Consider the following 14920-nt stretch of genomic DNA (forward strand, 5'->3'; position numbering starts at 1 on the left):
ATAGGCCTAAAGGACAAGACAATAATAAGACACTGTGATATATAGGCCTAAAGGACAAGACAATAATAAGACACTGTGATATATAGGACTAAACACTGAGACAATGAGAAGACACTGTGATATATATGACTAAAGACTGAGACAATGAGAAGACACTGTTATATATAGGACTAAAGACTGAGACAATGAGAAGACACTGTGATATATAGGGACTAAAGACTGAGACAATGAGAAGACACTGTTATATATAGGACTAAAGAATGAGACAATGAGAAGACACTGTGATATATAGGGACTAAAGACTGAGACAATGAGAAGACACTGTGATATATAGGGACTAAAGACTGAGACAATGAGAAGACACTGTGATATATAGGGACTAAAGACTGAGACAATGAGAAGACACCGTGGCAGAATAAATTCAACCACACCTTTGTTTCGTTACAAAACCGTAGAGCAACGTTTGTCCTGTGAAGTCTACAAAATATATTACATGTAAAAAAAAAGTTACATGACCTACAGCATGGTCAAGCAAAATGAAGGTTTACGACATTTTTGAGCTACTAAACTATTTATTTAGAACCACAAACATTTTTGTTTGTTTGTTTGTTTGTTTGTTTGTTCTGTCAATGACATTTAGATTGCGGTGATTGGGTTTGAAGCCACATCCAAACTTCCTTCCTTTAACATTTTACCGTTGGTGTTCCAGAACCATTCACGACTGAGCTCTGGAACCATGACATCATCACAGTCCAACCTAGAAGTATTAAATGAAGAACAACTGGACACACAAATGATTTCCTACTCTTAGAGGAGAACAGGAGGTTTGTTTTTGTGCCAGTACTTGTCTGTGTTAAGCTGAATCCAGTATTACGCCTTAAATTAATAGGAGTGGATCCTCTTTGATTCCCTAATGCTACATCAATAGGAGTGGATCCTCTCTCTGATTCCCTAACCCTACATCAATAGGAGTGGATCATCTTTCCCCTCTCTGATTCCCTAACCCTACATCAATAGGAGTGGATTCTCTCTCCCCTCTCTGATTCCCTAACCCTACATCAATAGGAGTGGATCCTCCCTCCCCTCTCTGATTCCCTAACGCTACATCAATAGGAGTGGATCCTCTCTCCCCTCTCTGATTCCCTAACCCTACATCAATAGGAGTGGATCCTCTCTCCCCTCTCTGATTCCCTAACCCTACATCAATAGGAGTGGATCCTCTCTCCCCTCTCTGATTCCCTAACCCTACATCAATAGGAGTGGATCCTCTCTCCCCTCTCTGATTCCCTAACCCTACATCAATAGGAGTGGATTCTCTCTCCCCTCTCTGATTCCCTAACCCTACATCAATAGGAGTGGATCCTCTCTCCCCTCTCTGATTCCCTAACCCTACATCAATAGGAGTGGATTCTCTCTCCCCTCTCTGATTCCCTAACCCTACATCAATAGGAGTGGATCCTCTCTCCCCTCTCTGATTCCCTAACCCTATATCAATAGGAGTGGATTCTCTCTCTTCTCTCTGATTTTCCATGTGGAGAAAACGTGGCTACCATGGCAACACTGTATCCAAGACCAAGGAGGCCACGCACAATTCACTGGGGACCCCATTTCTCTCTGTGTGTGTGTGTGTGTGTGTGTGTGTGTGATGGGCACAGACTGCTCTTTGGGATGGGGGAGGGGTGCCAGACTTTCCTCTAGGCATGACTTGATTGGGGGGAGGGGATGGCGGAGGGTCTGTGTCTGCCTGCCTGCCTGCCTGCCTGCCTGCCTGCCTGCCTGCCTGCCTGCCTGCCTGCCTGCCTGCCTGCCAGCCTGCCTGCCTGCCTCCCTGCCTGTCTGTCTGTCTGTCTGTCTGTCTGTCTGTCTGTCTGTGTGTCTGTCTGCCTGTCTGTAATTGGGTGTGTGTGTTCTGTCTGTAATTGGGTGTGTGTGTTCTGTCTGTCTGTAATTGGGTGTGTGTGTTTTGTCTGTAATTGTGTGTGTGTGTTCTGTCTGTCTGTAATTGGGTGTGTGTGTTCTGTCTGTAATCGGGTGTGTGTGTTCTGTCTATTCTAGTGGATTGTGCCAGAAACTGCCTTCTGCCTCCTAAATTCAATTCATTCCTTCTGGATTCATTCATTTGTCTCCTGAATCTAATGACAGAGAAAGACAGAGACAGTTGAATAAGGAGAGAGACCCTCACAGAGGTATACTATTTAGTGTGGATTCATTAAGGGTTAGGGACAGAGACAGTTGAATAAGGAGAGAGACCCTCACAGAGGTATACTATTTAGTGTGGATTCATTAAGGGTTAGGGACAGAGACAGTTGAATAAGGAGAGAGACCCTCAAAGAGGTATACTATTTAGTGTGGATTAATTAATTAATTAATTAATTAATTAATTAATTATTCCTCTTGACCAGATCCCTATGGCCAGATCCCTATGGCCAGATCCCTACGGCCAGATCCCTACGACCAGATCCCTACGGCCAGATCCCTACGGCCAGATCCCTACGGCCAGATCCCTACGGCCAGATCCCTACGACCAGATCCCTACGACCAGATCCCTATGGTCAGATCCCTATGACCAAATCCCTATGACCAGATCCCTATGATCAGATCCCTATGACCAGATCCCTATGACCAGATCCCTATGACCAGATCCCTATGGTCTAGTCAAAAGTATTGCACTACGCAGGGAATCGGGCGCCATTTGGGACATACTATATGACAGAGAAGGGGTCATTACAGGGTCATTACACAGATTGTATTCAATAAGTAACAGACAGCTCAGACTGTATTTAGTAAGGAACAGGCAGCTCAGACTATCCTTAATAAGGAACAGGCAGCTCAGACTATCCTTAATAAGGAACAGGCAGCTCAGACTGTATTTAGTAAGGAACAGGCAGCTCAGGCTGTATTTAATAAGGAACAGGCAGCTCAGACTGTATTTAATAAGGAACAGGCAGCTCAGACTGTATTTAGTAAGGAACAGGCAGCTCAGACTGTATTTAGTAAGGAACAGGCAGCTCAGACTATCCTTAATAAGGAACAGGCAGCTCAGACTATCCTTAATAAGGAACAGGCAGCTCAGACTGTATTTAATAAGGAACAGGCAGCTCAGACTGTATTTAATAAGGAACAGGAAGTTAAGACTGTATTTAATAAGGAACAGGTAGCTCAGACTATCCTTAATAAGGAACAGGCAGCTCAGACTATCCTTAATAAGGAACAGGCAGCTCAGACTGTATTTAGTAAGGAACAGGCAGCTCAGACTATCCTTAATAAGGAACAGGCAGCTCAGACTATCCTTAATAAGGAACAGACAGCTCAGACTGTATTTAATAAGGAATAGGCAGCTCAGACTATCCTTAATAAGGAACAGGCAGCTCAGACTATCCTTAATAAGGAACAGGCAGCTCAGACTATCTTTAATAAGGAACAGGCAGCTCAGACTATCCTTAATAAGGAACAGGCAGCTCAGACTATCCTTAATAAGGAACAGGCAGCTCAGACTGTATTTAGTAAGGAACAGGCAGCTCAGACTATCCTTAATAAGGAACAGGCAGCTCAGACTATCCTTAATAAGGAACAGACAGCTCAGACTGTATTTAATAAGGAATAGGCAGCTCAGACTATCCTTAATAAGGAACAGGCAGCTCAGACTATCCTTAATAAGGAACAGGCAGCTCAGACTATCTTTAATAAGGAACAGGCAGCTCAGACTATCCTTAATAAGGAACAGGCAGCTCAGACTATCTTTAATAAGGAACAGGCAGCTCAGACTATCCTTAATAAGGAACAGGCAGCTCAGACTATCCTTAATAAGGAACAGGCAGCTCAGACTGTATTTAATAAGGAACAGGCAGCTCAGACTGTATTTAATAAGGAACAGGTAGCTCAGACTGTATTTAATAAGGAACAGGTAGCTCAGACTATCCTTAATAAGGAACAGGCAGCTCAGACTATCCTTAATAAGGAACAGGCAGCTCAGACTGTATTTAATAAGGAACAGGCAGCTCAGAATATCTTTAATAAGGAACAGGCAGCTCAGACTATCCTTAATAAGGAACAGGCAGCTCAGACTATCCTTAATAAGGAACAGACAGCTCAGACTATCTTTAATAAGGAACAGGCAGCTCAGACTATCCTTAATAAGGAACAGGCAGCTCAGACTGTATTTAATAAGGAACAGGCAGCTCAGACTATCCTTAATAAGGAACAGGCAGCTCAGACTATCCTTAATAAGGAACAGGCAGCTCAGACTGTATTTAATAAGGAACAGGCAGCTCAGACGATCCTTAATAAGGAACAGGCAGCTCAGACTGTATTTAATAAGGAACAGGCAGCTCAGACTATCCTTAATAAGGAACAGGCAGCTCAGACTGTATTTAATAAGGAACAGGCAGCTCAGACTATCCTTAATAAGGAACAGGCAGCTCAGACTGTATTTAATAAGGAACAGGCAGCTCAGACTATCTTTAATAAGGAACAGGCAGCTCAGACTATCTTTAATAAGGAACGGGCAGCTCAGACTATCTTTAATAAGGAACAGGCAGCTCAGACTATCCTTAATAAGGAACAGGCAGCTCAGACTATCCTTAATAAGGAACAGGCAGCTCAGACTATCCTTAATAAGGAACAGGCAGCTCAGACTGTATTTAATAAGGAACAGGCAGCTCAGACTATCTTTAATAAGGAACAGGCAGCTCAGACTATCTTTAATAAGGAACGGGCAGCTCAGACTATCTTTAATAAGGAACAGGCAGCTCAGACTATCCTTAATAAGGAACAGGCAGCTCAGACTATCCTTAATAAGGAACAGGCAGCTCAGACTATCCTTAATAAGGAACAGGCAGCTCAGACTATCTTTAATAAGGAACAGGCAGCTCAGACTGTATTTAATAAGGAACAGGCAGCTCAGACTGTATTTAATAAGGAACAGGCAGCTCAGACTATCCTTAATAAGGAACAGGCAGCTCAGACTGTATTTAATGAGGAACAGGCAGCTCAGACTGTATTTAATAAGGAACAGGCAGCTCAGACTATCCTTAATAAGGAACAGGCAGCTCAGACTATCTTTAATAAGGAACAGGCAGCTCAGACTATCCTTAATAAGGAACAGGCAGCTCAGACTATCTTTAATAAGGAACAGGCAGCTCAGGCTATCCTTAATAAGGAACAGGCAGCTCAGACTGTATTTAATAAGGAACAGGCAGCTCAGACTATCCTTAATAAGGAACAGGCAGCTCAGACTATCCTTAATAAGGAACAGGCAGCTCAGACTGTATTTAATAAGGAACAGGCAGCTCAGACTATCTTTAATAAGGAACAGGCAGCTCAGACTATCCTTAATAAGGAACAGGCAGCTCAGACTATCCTTAATAAGGAACAGACAGCTCAGACTATCTTTAATAAGGAACAGGCAGCTCAGACTATCCTTAATAAGGAACAGGCAGCTCAGACTGTATTTAATAAGGAACAGGCAGCTCAGACTATCCTTAATAAGGAACAGGCAGCTCAGACTATCCTTAATAAGGAACAGGCAGCTCAGACTATCCTTAATAAGGAACAGGCAGCTCAGACTATCCTTAATAAGGAACAGGCAGCTCAGACGATCCTTAATAAGGAACAGGCAGCTCAGACTATCCTTAATAAGGAACAGGCAGCTCAGACTGTATTTAATAAGGAACAGGCAGCTCAGACTATCCTTAATAAGGAACAGACAGCTCAGACTATCCTTAATAAGGAACAGGCAGCTCAGACTATCCTTAATAAGGAACAGGCAGCTCAGACTGTATTTAATAAGGAACAGGCAGCTCAGACTATCTTTAATAAGGAACAGGCAGCTCAGACTATCTTTAATAAGGAACAGGCAGCTCAGACTATCTTTAATAAGGAACAGGCAGCTCAGACTATCCTTAATAAGGAACAGGCAGCTCAGACTATCCTTAATAAGGAACAGGCAGCTCAGACTATCCTTAATAAGGAACAGGCAGCTCAGACTATCTTTAATAAGGAACAGGCAGCTCAGACTGTATTTAATAAGGAACAGTTAGCTCAGACTGTATTTAATAAGGAACAGGCAGCTCAGACCGTATTTAATAAGGAACAGGCAGCTCAGACTGTGTGGACTGGAGTCACACTTACAAAGAGAAAAAAATATTTAATTGTTTGTAAAAATATTTTTTTTCTCTTATTATTAGGATAGCAAATTAAATAATCTAATCCATGCAGATGGACATGAACGCCTGAAACATCAAATGCCAATTTTATAAAAGAAAGAAAAAGTTCAATACATTGAATCATGCTTAGCTGCTGATGTTCACATGTGGGCAGGGTGGAGAGCAGGCGAGACAATAGAACCCCACAGTGGAGTTGTCATAATACCCATAAAACCTAAAACCTAAAACCATAAAACCTGGTCAAACAGGGAAATGGTTCCAATCGTTATTACACCAGACATTTTTTCCCCATAGGGTATTTTAAAAACACTGAAAATAAGGGTGTGACGTTTTCATAGCCGTGTTCATTTGATTTATTTCACCTTTATTTAACCAGGTAGAATAGTTTTATTTGTATTTATTTCACCTTTATTTAACCAGGTAGAATAGTTTTATTTTGATTTATTTCACCTTTATTTAACCGGGTAGAATAGTTTTATTTGTATTTATTTCACCTTTATTTAACCAGGTAGAATAGTTTTATTTTTATTTATTTCACCTTTATTTAACCAGGTAGATTAGTTTTATTTTTTATTTATTTCACCTTTATTTAACCAGGTAGAATAGTTTTATTTTTATTTATTTCACCTTTATTTAACCAGGTAGAATAGTTGAGAACAAGTTCTCATTTACAACTGTGACCTGGCCGAGATAAAGCAAAGCAGTTCGACACATACAACAACACAGAGTTACACATGGAATAAACAAAACATACAATCAAAAATACAGTAGAAAAAATAAAACAAAAAGTCTATATACAGTGAGTGCAAATGAGGTAGGATAAGGGAGGTAAGGCAATAAATAGGCCATGGTGGCGAAGTAATTACAATATAGCAATTAAACACTGGAATGGTAGATGTGCAGAAGATGAATGTGCAAGTAGAGATACTGGAGTGCAAAGGAGCAAGATAAATACATAAATACAGTATGGGGATGAGATAGATAGATGGGCTGTTTACAGATGGGCTATGTACAGGTGCAGTGATCTGTGAGCTGCTCTGACAGCCGGCGCTTAAACCAATTGAGGGAGATATGAGTCTCCAGCTTCAGTGATTTTTGCAGTTCGTTCCAGTCATTGGCAGCAGAGAACTGGAAGGAAAGGTGACCAAATGAGGAATTGGCTTTGGGGTGATCAGTGAGACATACCTGCTGAAGCGCGTGCTACGAGTGGGTGCTGCTATGGTGACCAGTGAGCTGAGATAAGGCGGGTCTTTACCTAGCAGAGACTTGTAGATAACCTTTAGCCAGTGGGTTTGGTGACGAATATGAAGCGAGGGCCAACCAACGAGAGCGTACAGGTCGCAGTGGTGGGTAGTGTATAGGGCTTTGGTGACAAAACGGATGGCACTGTGATAGACTGCATCCAACTTGTTGAGTAGAGTATTGGAGGCTATTTTATAGATGACATCACCGAAGTCGAGGATCGGTAGGATGGTCAGTTTTATGAGGGTATGTTTGGCAGCATGAGTGAAGGATGCTTTGTTGCGATATAGGAAGCCGATTTGACATTTAATTTTGGATTGGAGATGCTTAATGTGAGTCTGGAAGGAGAGTTTACAGTCTAATCAGACACCCAGGTATTTGTAGTTGTCCACGTATTCTAAGTCAGAGCCGTCCAGAGTAGTGATGCTGGACGGGTGGGCAGGTGCGGGCAGTGATCGATTGAATAGCATGCATTTAGTTTTACTTGCATTTAAGAGCAGTCGGAAGACACGGAAGGAGAGTTGTATGGTATCACCTGGAGGTTAGTTAACACAGTGTCCAAAGAGGGGCCAGAAGTATACAGAATGGTGTCGTCTGCGTAGAGGTGGATCAGAGAATCACCAGCAGCAAGAGCAACATCATTGATGAACACAGAGAAGAGAGTCGGCTCGAGAATTGAACCCTGTGGCACCCACATAGAGACTGCCAGAGGTCCGGACAACAGGCCCTCCGATTTGACACACTGAACTCTATTAGAGAAATAATTGGTAAACCAGGCGAGGCAATCATTTGAGAAACCAAGGCTGTCGAGTCTGCCAATAAGAATGTGGTGATTGAAAGAGTCGAAAGCCTTGGCCAGGTCGATGAATACGGCTGCACAGTAATGCCTCTTATCAATGGCGGTTATGATGTCATTTAGGACCTTGAGCGTGGCTGAGGTGCACCCATGACCAGCTCTGAAACCAGATTGCATAGCGGAGAAGTTACGGTGTGATTCGAAATGGTCTGTAATCTGTTTGTTAACTTGGCTTTCGAAGACCTCAGAAAGACAGGATAGGATAGAAATAGGTCTGTAGCAGTTTGGGTCTAGAGTGTCACCCCCTTTGAAGAGGGGGATGACCGCGGCAGCTTTCCAATCTTTGGGAATCTCAGACAATACAAAAGAGAGGTTGAACAGGCTAGTAATAGGGGTTGGAACAATTTCGGCAGATATTTTAGAAAGAGAGGGTCCAGATTGTCTAGCCCGGCTGATTTGTAGGGGTCCAGATTTTGCAGCTCTTTCAGAACATCAGCTATCTGGATTTTGGTAAAGGAGAAATGGGGGAGGCTTGGGCGGGTTGCTGTGGAGGGTGCCGGGCAGTTGACCGGGATAGGGGTAGCCAGGTGGAAAGCATGGCCAGCCGTAGAGAAATGCTTATTGAAATTCTCAATTATAGTGGATTTATCGGTGGTAACAGTGTTTCCTAGCCTCAGAGCAGTGGGCAGCTGGGAGGAGGTGCTCTTATTCTCCATGGACTTTACAGTGTCCCAGAACTTTTTTGAGTTTGTACTACAGGATGCAAATTTCTGTTTGAAAAAGCTAGCCTTAGCTTTCCTAACTGCCTGTGTATATTTGTTCCTAACTTCACCGAAAAGTTACACATCACTGGGGCTATTCGATGCTAATTCAGAACGTCACAGGATGTTTTTGTGCTGGTCAAGGGCAGACAGGTCTGGAGTGAAACAAGGACTATATCTATTCCTAGTTCAATTTTTTTTGAATGGGGCATGCTTATTTAAGATGGTGAGGAAGGCACTTTTAAAGAATAACCAGGCATCCTCTACTGTCAGGATAAGGTCAATGTCATTCCAGAATACCCCGGCCAGGTTGATTAGAAAGGCCTGCTCGCAGAAGTGTTTTAGGGAACGTTTGATAGTGATGAGTGGTGGTCGTTTGGTCGCAGACCCATTACGGATGCAGGCAATGAGGCAGTGATCGCTGAGATCTTGATTGAAAACAGCAGAGGTGTATTTGGAGGGCGAGTTAGTTAGGATGATATCTATGAGGGTGCCTGTGTTTACGGATTTGGGGTTGTACCTGGTAGGTTCATTGATAATTTGTGTGATATTGAGGGCATCAAGCTTAGATTGTAGGATGGCCGGGGTGTTAAGCATGTCCCAGTTTAGGTCACCTAGTAGCACGAGCTCAGAAGATAGATGGGGGGCAATAAATTCACATATGGTGTCGAGGGCACAGCTGGGGGCAGAGGGTGGTCTATTGCAAGCGGCAACAGTGAGAGACTTGTTTCTGGAAAGGTGAATTTTTAGAAGTAGAAGCTCGAATTGTTTGGGTACCGACCTGGATAGTAATACAAAACTCTGCAGGCTATCTTTGCAGTAAGTCTATCTTGGCTGAAAAATGTATAGTTAGGGATGGAGATTTCAGGGTTTTTGGTGGTTTTCCTAAGCCAGGATTCAGACACGGCTAAGACATCCGGGGTGGCAGAGTGTGCTAAAGCAGTGAGTAAAACAAACCTAGGGGGTAGGCTTCTAATGTTAACATGCATGAAACCGAGGCTTTTACACTTACAGAAGTCAACAAATGAGAGCACCTGGGGAGTGGGAGTGGAGCTAGGCACTGCAGGACCTGGATTAACCTCTACATCACCAGAGGAGAAGTAGGATAAGGGTATGGCTAAAGGCTATACAAACTAGCCGTCTAGCACATTCAGAACAGAGAGTAAAAGGAGCAGGTTTTTGGGCACGATAGCATAGATTCAAGGCATAGTGCACAGACAAAGGTAAGGTAGGATGTGAGTACATTGGAGGTAAACCTAAGCATTGAGTAATGATGAGAGAGATATAGTCTCTTGAGACATTTAAACCAGGTGATGTCATCGCATATGTAGGAGGTGGAACAACATGGTTGGTTAAAAAAGTCTTAGGGCTGCAATCCCGTTAACGGGATTGATATGACAACAGCCAGAGCGCCAAATTCAAACAACAGTAATCTCATAATTCAAATTCCTCAAACATAGATGTATTTTATACCATTTTAGAAGGTAATCTTGTTGTTAATCCCACCGAAGTGTCCGATTTCAAGTAGCCTTTACAGCGAAAGCACCACAAACGATTATGTTAGGTCAGAGCCAAGCCACAGAAAAACACAGCCATTTTTCCAGCCAAAGAGAGGATGTCACAAAAAGCACAAATAGAGATAAAATTAATCACTAACCTTTGATGATCTTCATCAGATGACACTCATAGGACTTAATGTTACACAATACATATACGTTTTTTTCGATACATTTTTTATATATTTATAGTATACTTTGGCGCGTTACGTTCACTAGTTCCAAAAACATCCGGTGATTTTGCAGAGAGCCCCATCATTTTACAGAAACACTCATTATAAATGTCAATGAAAATACAATTGTTAGCCATGGAAATATAGATACGCTTCTCCTTAATGCAACCGCTGTGTTAGATTTCAAAAAACTTTACGGCACATTGGGTGAGGCGGGTTGCAGGAGAGTGTTTAGAAGTTGAGGTTTAGGAAAATATTTTAAAAAGATATGCGAAGAAAAATATATAAAAAGATATATACAAGGGACACGACTGGACAAAGACAAAGACGTCTGTCTGACTGCTACACCATCTTGGAAGAGAAAATCTTTCACCATGATGTAAATCTTTCTTGGACAAGGTGACTTATCAATATGTTTGGCTCTTTTTGTTCTACTTGACTCCTGAGTGATCTAAGGCACTGCATCAGTGTAAGAGGTGTAAGAGGTGGTTCGTGTAAGAGGTGGTTCAAAACCAGACTGTATCTCGCCGTCATTGGGAGTCCCATGGGGCGGTGCACAATTCGCCCAGTGTCATTTGAGTTTGGCCAGGGTAGACCGTCATTGTAAATAAGAATTTGTTCTTACCTGATTTGCCAAGTTAAATAAAGGCTTAAAAAATTACTCTCAGATTTGAAAATGCTAACTGGCATCAAAGTAGACTACATGTCATATCTAGCTGACATCTTTGCTAACAGGTATTGTGTACATTTAAAACTTGCACGAGACAGTTCACAGAATTGTCATTTAAGGAAATGTATTAATTACTACATTTAGCTAGCAAAGTAGATAAGGCATACTTTCACAAACTGTATCTCTCTTGTCTCTTTGTGTTGTGTACATTCCTCTCTCATGCGGTCTATGTGGTCTGTGTGTATCTAATCTAACATAGCAGGCGTAAAAGTGTATCCATATCTGTCTCAGACGGAAAAAACAGGCGAAATGGATTATGGACATTGTAGTTAAATAAACATTTTCTGTGCTGAACATATTTGCTTAGTGAAAACCTCAACTCCCGTCAGCCCAGCGTCCCACATAGTCCTTGACTTGATTTCTCTGGTGATTTGATTTCTCTCTAGAGAAATGGAGAAAAAAAACACACTAAATGGAATTCAAGTCCTTGAACTGACGTACAGTATCAGTCAACAGTTTGGACACAACTACTCATTCAAGGGTTTTTCTTTGTTTTTACAATTTTCTACATTGTAGAATAATAGTGAAGACATTACAACTATGAAATATCACATATGGAATCATGTAGTAACCAAAAAAGTGTTAAACAAATCAAAGTATATTTTATATTTGCCTTTGCCTTGATGACAGCTTTGCACACACTTGGCATTTTCTCAACCAGCTTCATGAGGTAGTCACCTGGAATGCATTTCAATTCATATGTGTGCCTTGTTAAAAGTTACTTTGTGGAATTTCTTTCCTTCTTTGAGCTAATCAATTGTGTTGTGACAAGGTAGTGGTGGTATACAGAAGATAGCCCTATTCGGTAATATTATGGTAAGAACAGCTCAAAGTAGCAAAGAGAAATGACAGTCCGTCATTACTTTAAGACATGAAGGTCAGTCAATCCGGAAAATTTCAAGAACTTTGAAAGTTTATTCAAGTGCAGTCGCAAAAACCATCAAGCGCTATGATGGAAAGGAAGACCCAGAGTTACCTCTGCTGCAGAGGATACGTTCATTAGAGTTACCTGTCTCTCATGAGGACCGCCACAGGGACGGAGGACCCAGCGTTACCTCCAATGCAGAGGAACTAGGGCCTGTAGGATCTGCCTCGTTGATTGTGCTGTTAAGAAGGTAGAAACTAGGGCCTGTAGGACCTGCCTTGTTATTAGTGTTGTTATGAAGGCAGAAACCAGGGCCTGTAGGACCTGCCTTGTTGATAGTGTTGTTAAGAATGTAGAAACTAGGGCCTGTTGGACCTGCCTTGTTGATAGTGTTGTTAAGAAGGTAGAAACTAGGGCATGTAGGACCTGCCTTGTTGATAGTGTTGTTAAAAAGGTAGAAACTAGGGCCGGTAGGACATTCCTTGTTGATAGTGTTGTTATGAAGGCAGAAACCAGGGCCTGTAGGACCTGCCTTGTTGATAGTGTTGATAAGAATGTAGAAACTAGGGCCTGTTGGACCTGCCTTGTTGATAGTGTTGTTAAGAAGGTAGAAACTAGGGCCTGTAGGACCTGCCTTGTTGATAGTGCTGTTATGAAGGCAGAAACCAGGGCCTGTAGGACCTGCCTTGTTGATAGTGTTGTTAAAAAGGTAGAAACTAGGGCCTGTAGGACCTGCCTTGTTGATAGTGTTGTTATTAAGGCAGAAACCAGGGCCTGTAGGACCTGCCTTGTTGATAGTGTTGTTAAGAAGGTAGAAACTAGGGCCTGTAGGACCTGCCTTGTTGATAGTGTTGTTAAAAAGGTAGAAACTAGGGCCTGTAGGACCTGCCTTGTTGATAGTGTTGTTATGAAGGCAGAAACCAGGGCCTGTAGGACCTGCCTTGTTGATAGTGTTGTTAAGAAGGTAGAAACTAGGGCCTGTAGGACCTGCCTTGTTGATAGTGCTGTTAAGAAGGTAGAAACTAGGGCCTGTAGGACCTGCCTTGTTGATAGTGTTGTTATGAAGGCAGAAACCAGGGCCTGTAGGACCTGCCTTGTTGATAGTGTTGTTAAAAAGGTAGAAACTAGGGCCTGTAGGACCTGCCTTGTTGATAGTGTTGTTAAGAAAGTAGAAACTAGGGCCTGTAGGACCTGCCTTGTTGATAGTGTTGTTAAAAAGGTAGAAACTAGGGCCTGTTGGACCTGCCTTGTTGATAGTGTTGTTATGAAGGTAGAAACTAGGGCCTGTAGGACCTGCCTTGTTGATAGTGTTGTTATGAAGGCAGAAACCAGGGCCTGTAGGACCTGCCTTGTTGATAGTGTTGTTAAAAAGGTAGAAACTAGGGCCTGTAGGACCTGCCTTGTTGATAGTGTTGTTATGAAGGCAGAAACCAGGGCCTGTAGGACCTGCCTTGTTGATAGTGTTGTTAAGAAGGTAGAGCAGTGCTTTATCATAGATAGACTTCTCCCCATTTTAGCTACTGTTGTATCAATATTTTTTCACCATGACAGTTAACAGTCTAGGGCTACTCCAAGCAGTTTAGTCATCTCAACTTGCTCAATTTACACACTATTTATTACAAGATTTAGGGTTTAGTAAAAGTTTTGTCACAAATACAATGCTTTTAGTTTTAGAAACAGGTGAACAGATGATCTCTGCATGTGTGGTCTCTCGCTTTCTCTATCTCGATGGGTCCTCTCTTCTCGCTTCCTCTCTCTCTCTCTCTTTTGTTCTCTCTCTATCTCGATGGGTCCTCTCTTCTCGCTTCCTCTCTCTCTCGCTTTCGTTCTCTCTCTGTGTGACTCCAAATCCAGACCTCCATGGGTTGATAAATTTGATTTCCATTGATAATTTTTGTGCGATTTTGTTGTCAGCACATTCAACTATGTAAAGAAATATAATATAATAAGAATATTTCATTCAATCAGATCTAGGATGTGTTATTTTAGTGTTCCCTTTATTTTTTGAGCTGTGTATATACACTACCAGTCAAAACTGGACACACCTACTCATTCCAGGGTTTTCCTTTTTTGTTTTAGTATTTTCTACATTGTAGAATAATAGTGAAGACATCATATATGGAATCATGAAGTAACCAAAAAAGTGCTAAAAAATATATTTTATATTTGAGATTCTTCAAAGTAACCACCCTTTGCCTTGATGACAGCTTTGCACACTCTTGGCATTCTCTCAACCAGCTTCATGAGGTAGTCACCTGGAATGCATTTCAATTAACAGGTGTGCCTTGTTAAAAGTTCATTTGTCTAATTTCTTTCCTTCTTAATGCGTTCGAGCCAATCAGTTGTGTTGTGACAAGGTAGGGCTGTGGTATACAGAAGATAGTCCTATTTGCTAAAAGACCAAGTCCATGTTATGCAAGAACAGCTGAAATAAGCGAAGAGAAATGACAGTCCATTGTTACTTTAAGACATAAAGGTCAGTCAATCTGGAACATTTCAAGAACCTTTTGCAAACGCAAAACCCATCAAGCTCTATGATGAAACTGTCCCTCATGAGGACCGCCACAGGGACGGAGGACCCAGCGTTACCTCTAATGCAGAGGATACGTTCATTGGAGTTACCTGTCTCTCAT

The 14920-nt window shown here is 42.0% G+C and overlaps 1 long non-coding RNA gene across 1 annotated transcript in view; it reads right to left on the reverse strand.

Moving 5' to 3' along the window:
* LOC149970189 (uncharacterized) overlaps positions 1-14920 on the reverse strand; it is a 363175-nt gene that overhangs the window by 340189 nt on the left and 8066 nt on the right. The window lies entirely within an intron of this gene.

The sequence above is a fragment of the Oncorhynchus mykiss genome, chromosome 30 (assembly GCF_057628025.1).
Source record: "Oncorhynchus mykiss isolate SJ-2025 chromosome 30, ASM5762802v1, whole genome shotgun sequence".
NCBI lineage: Eukaryota > Metazoa > Chordata > Actinopteri > Salmoniformes > Salmonidae > Oncorhynchus > Oncorhynchus mykiss.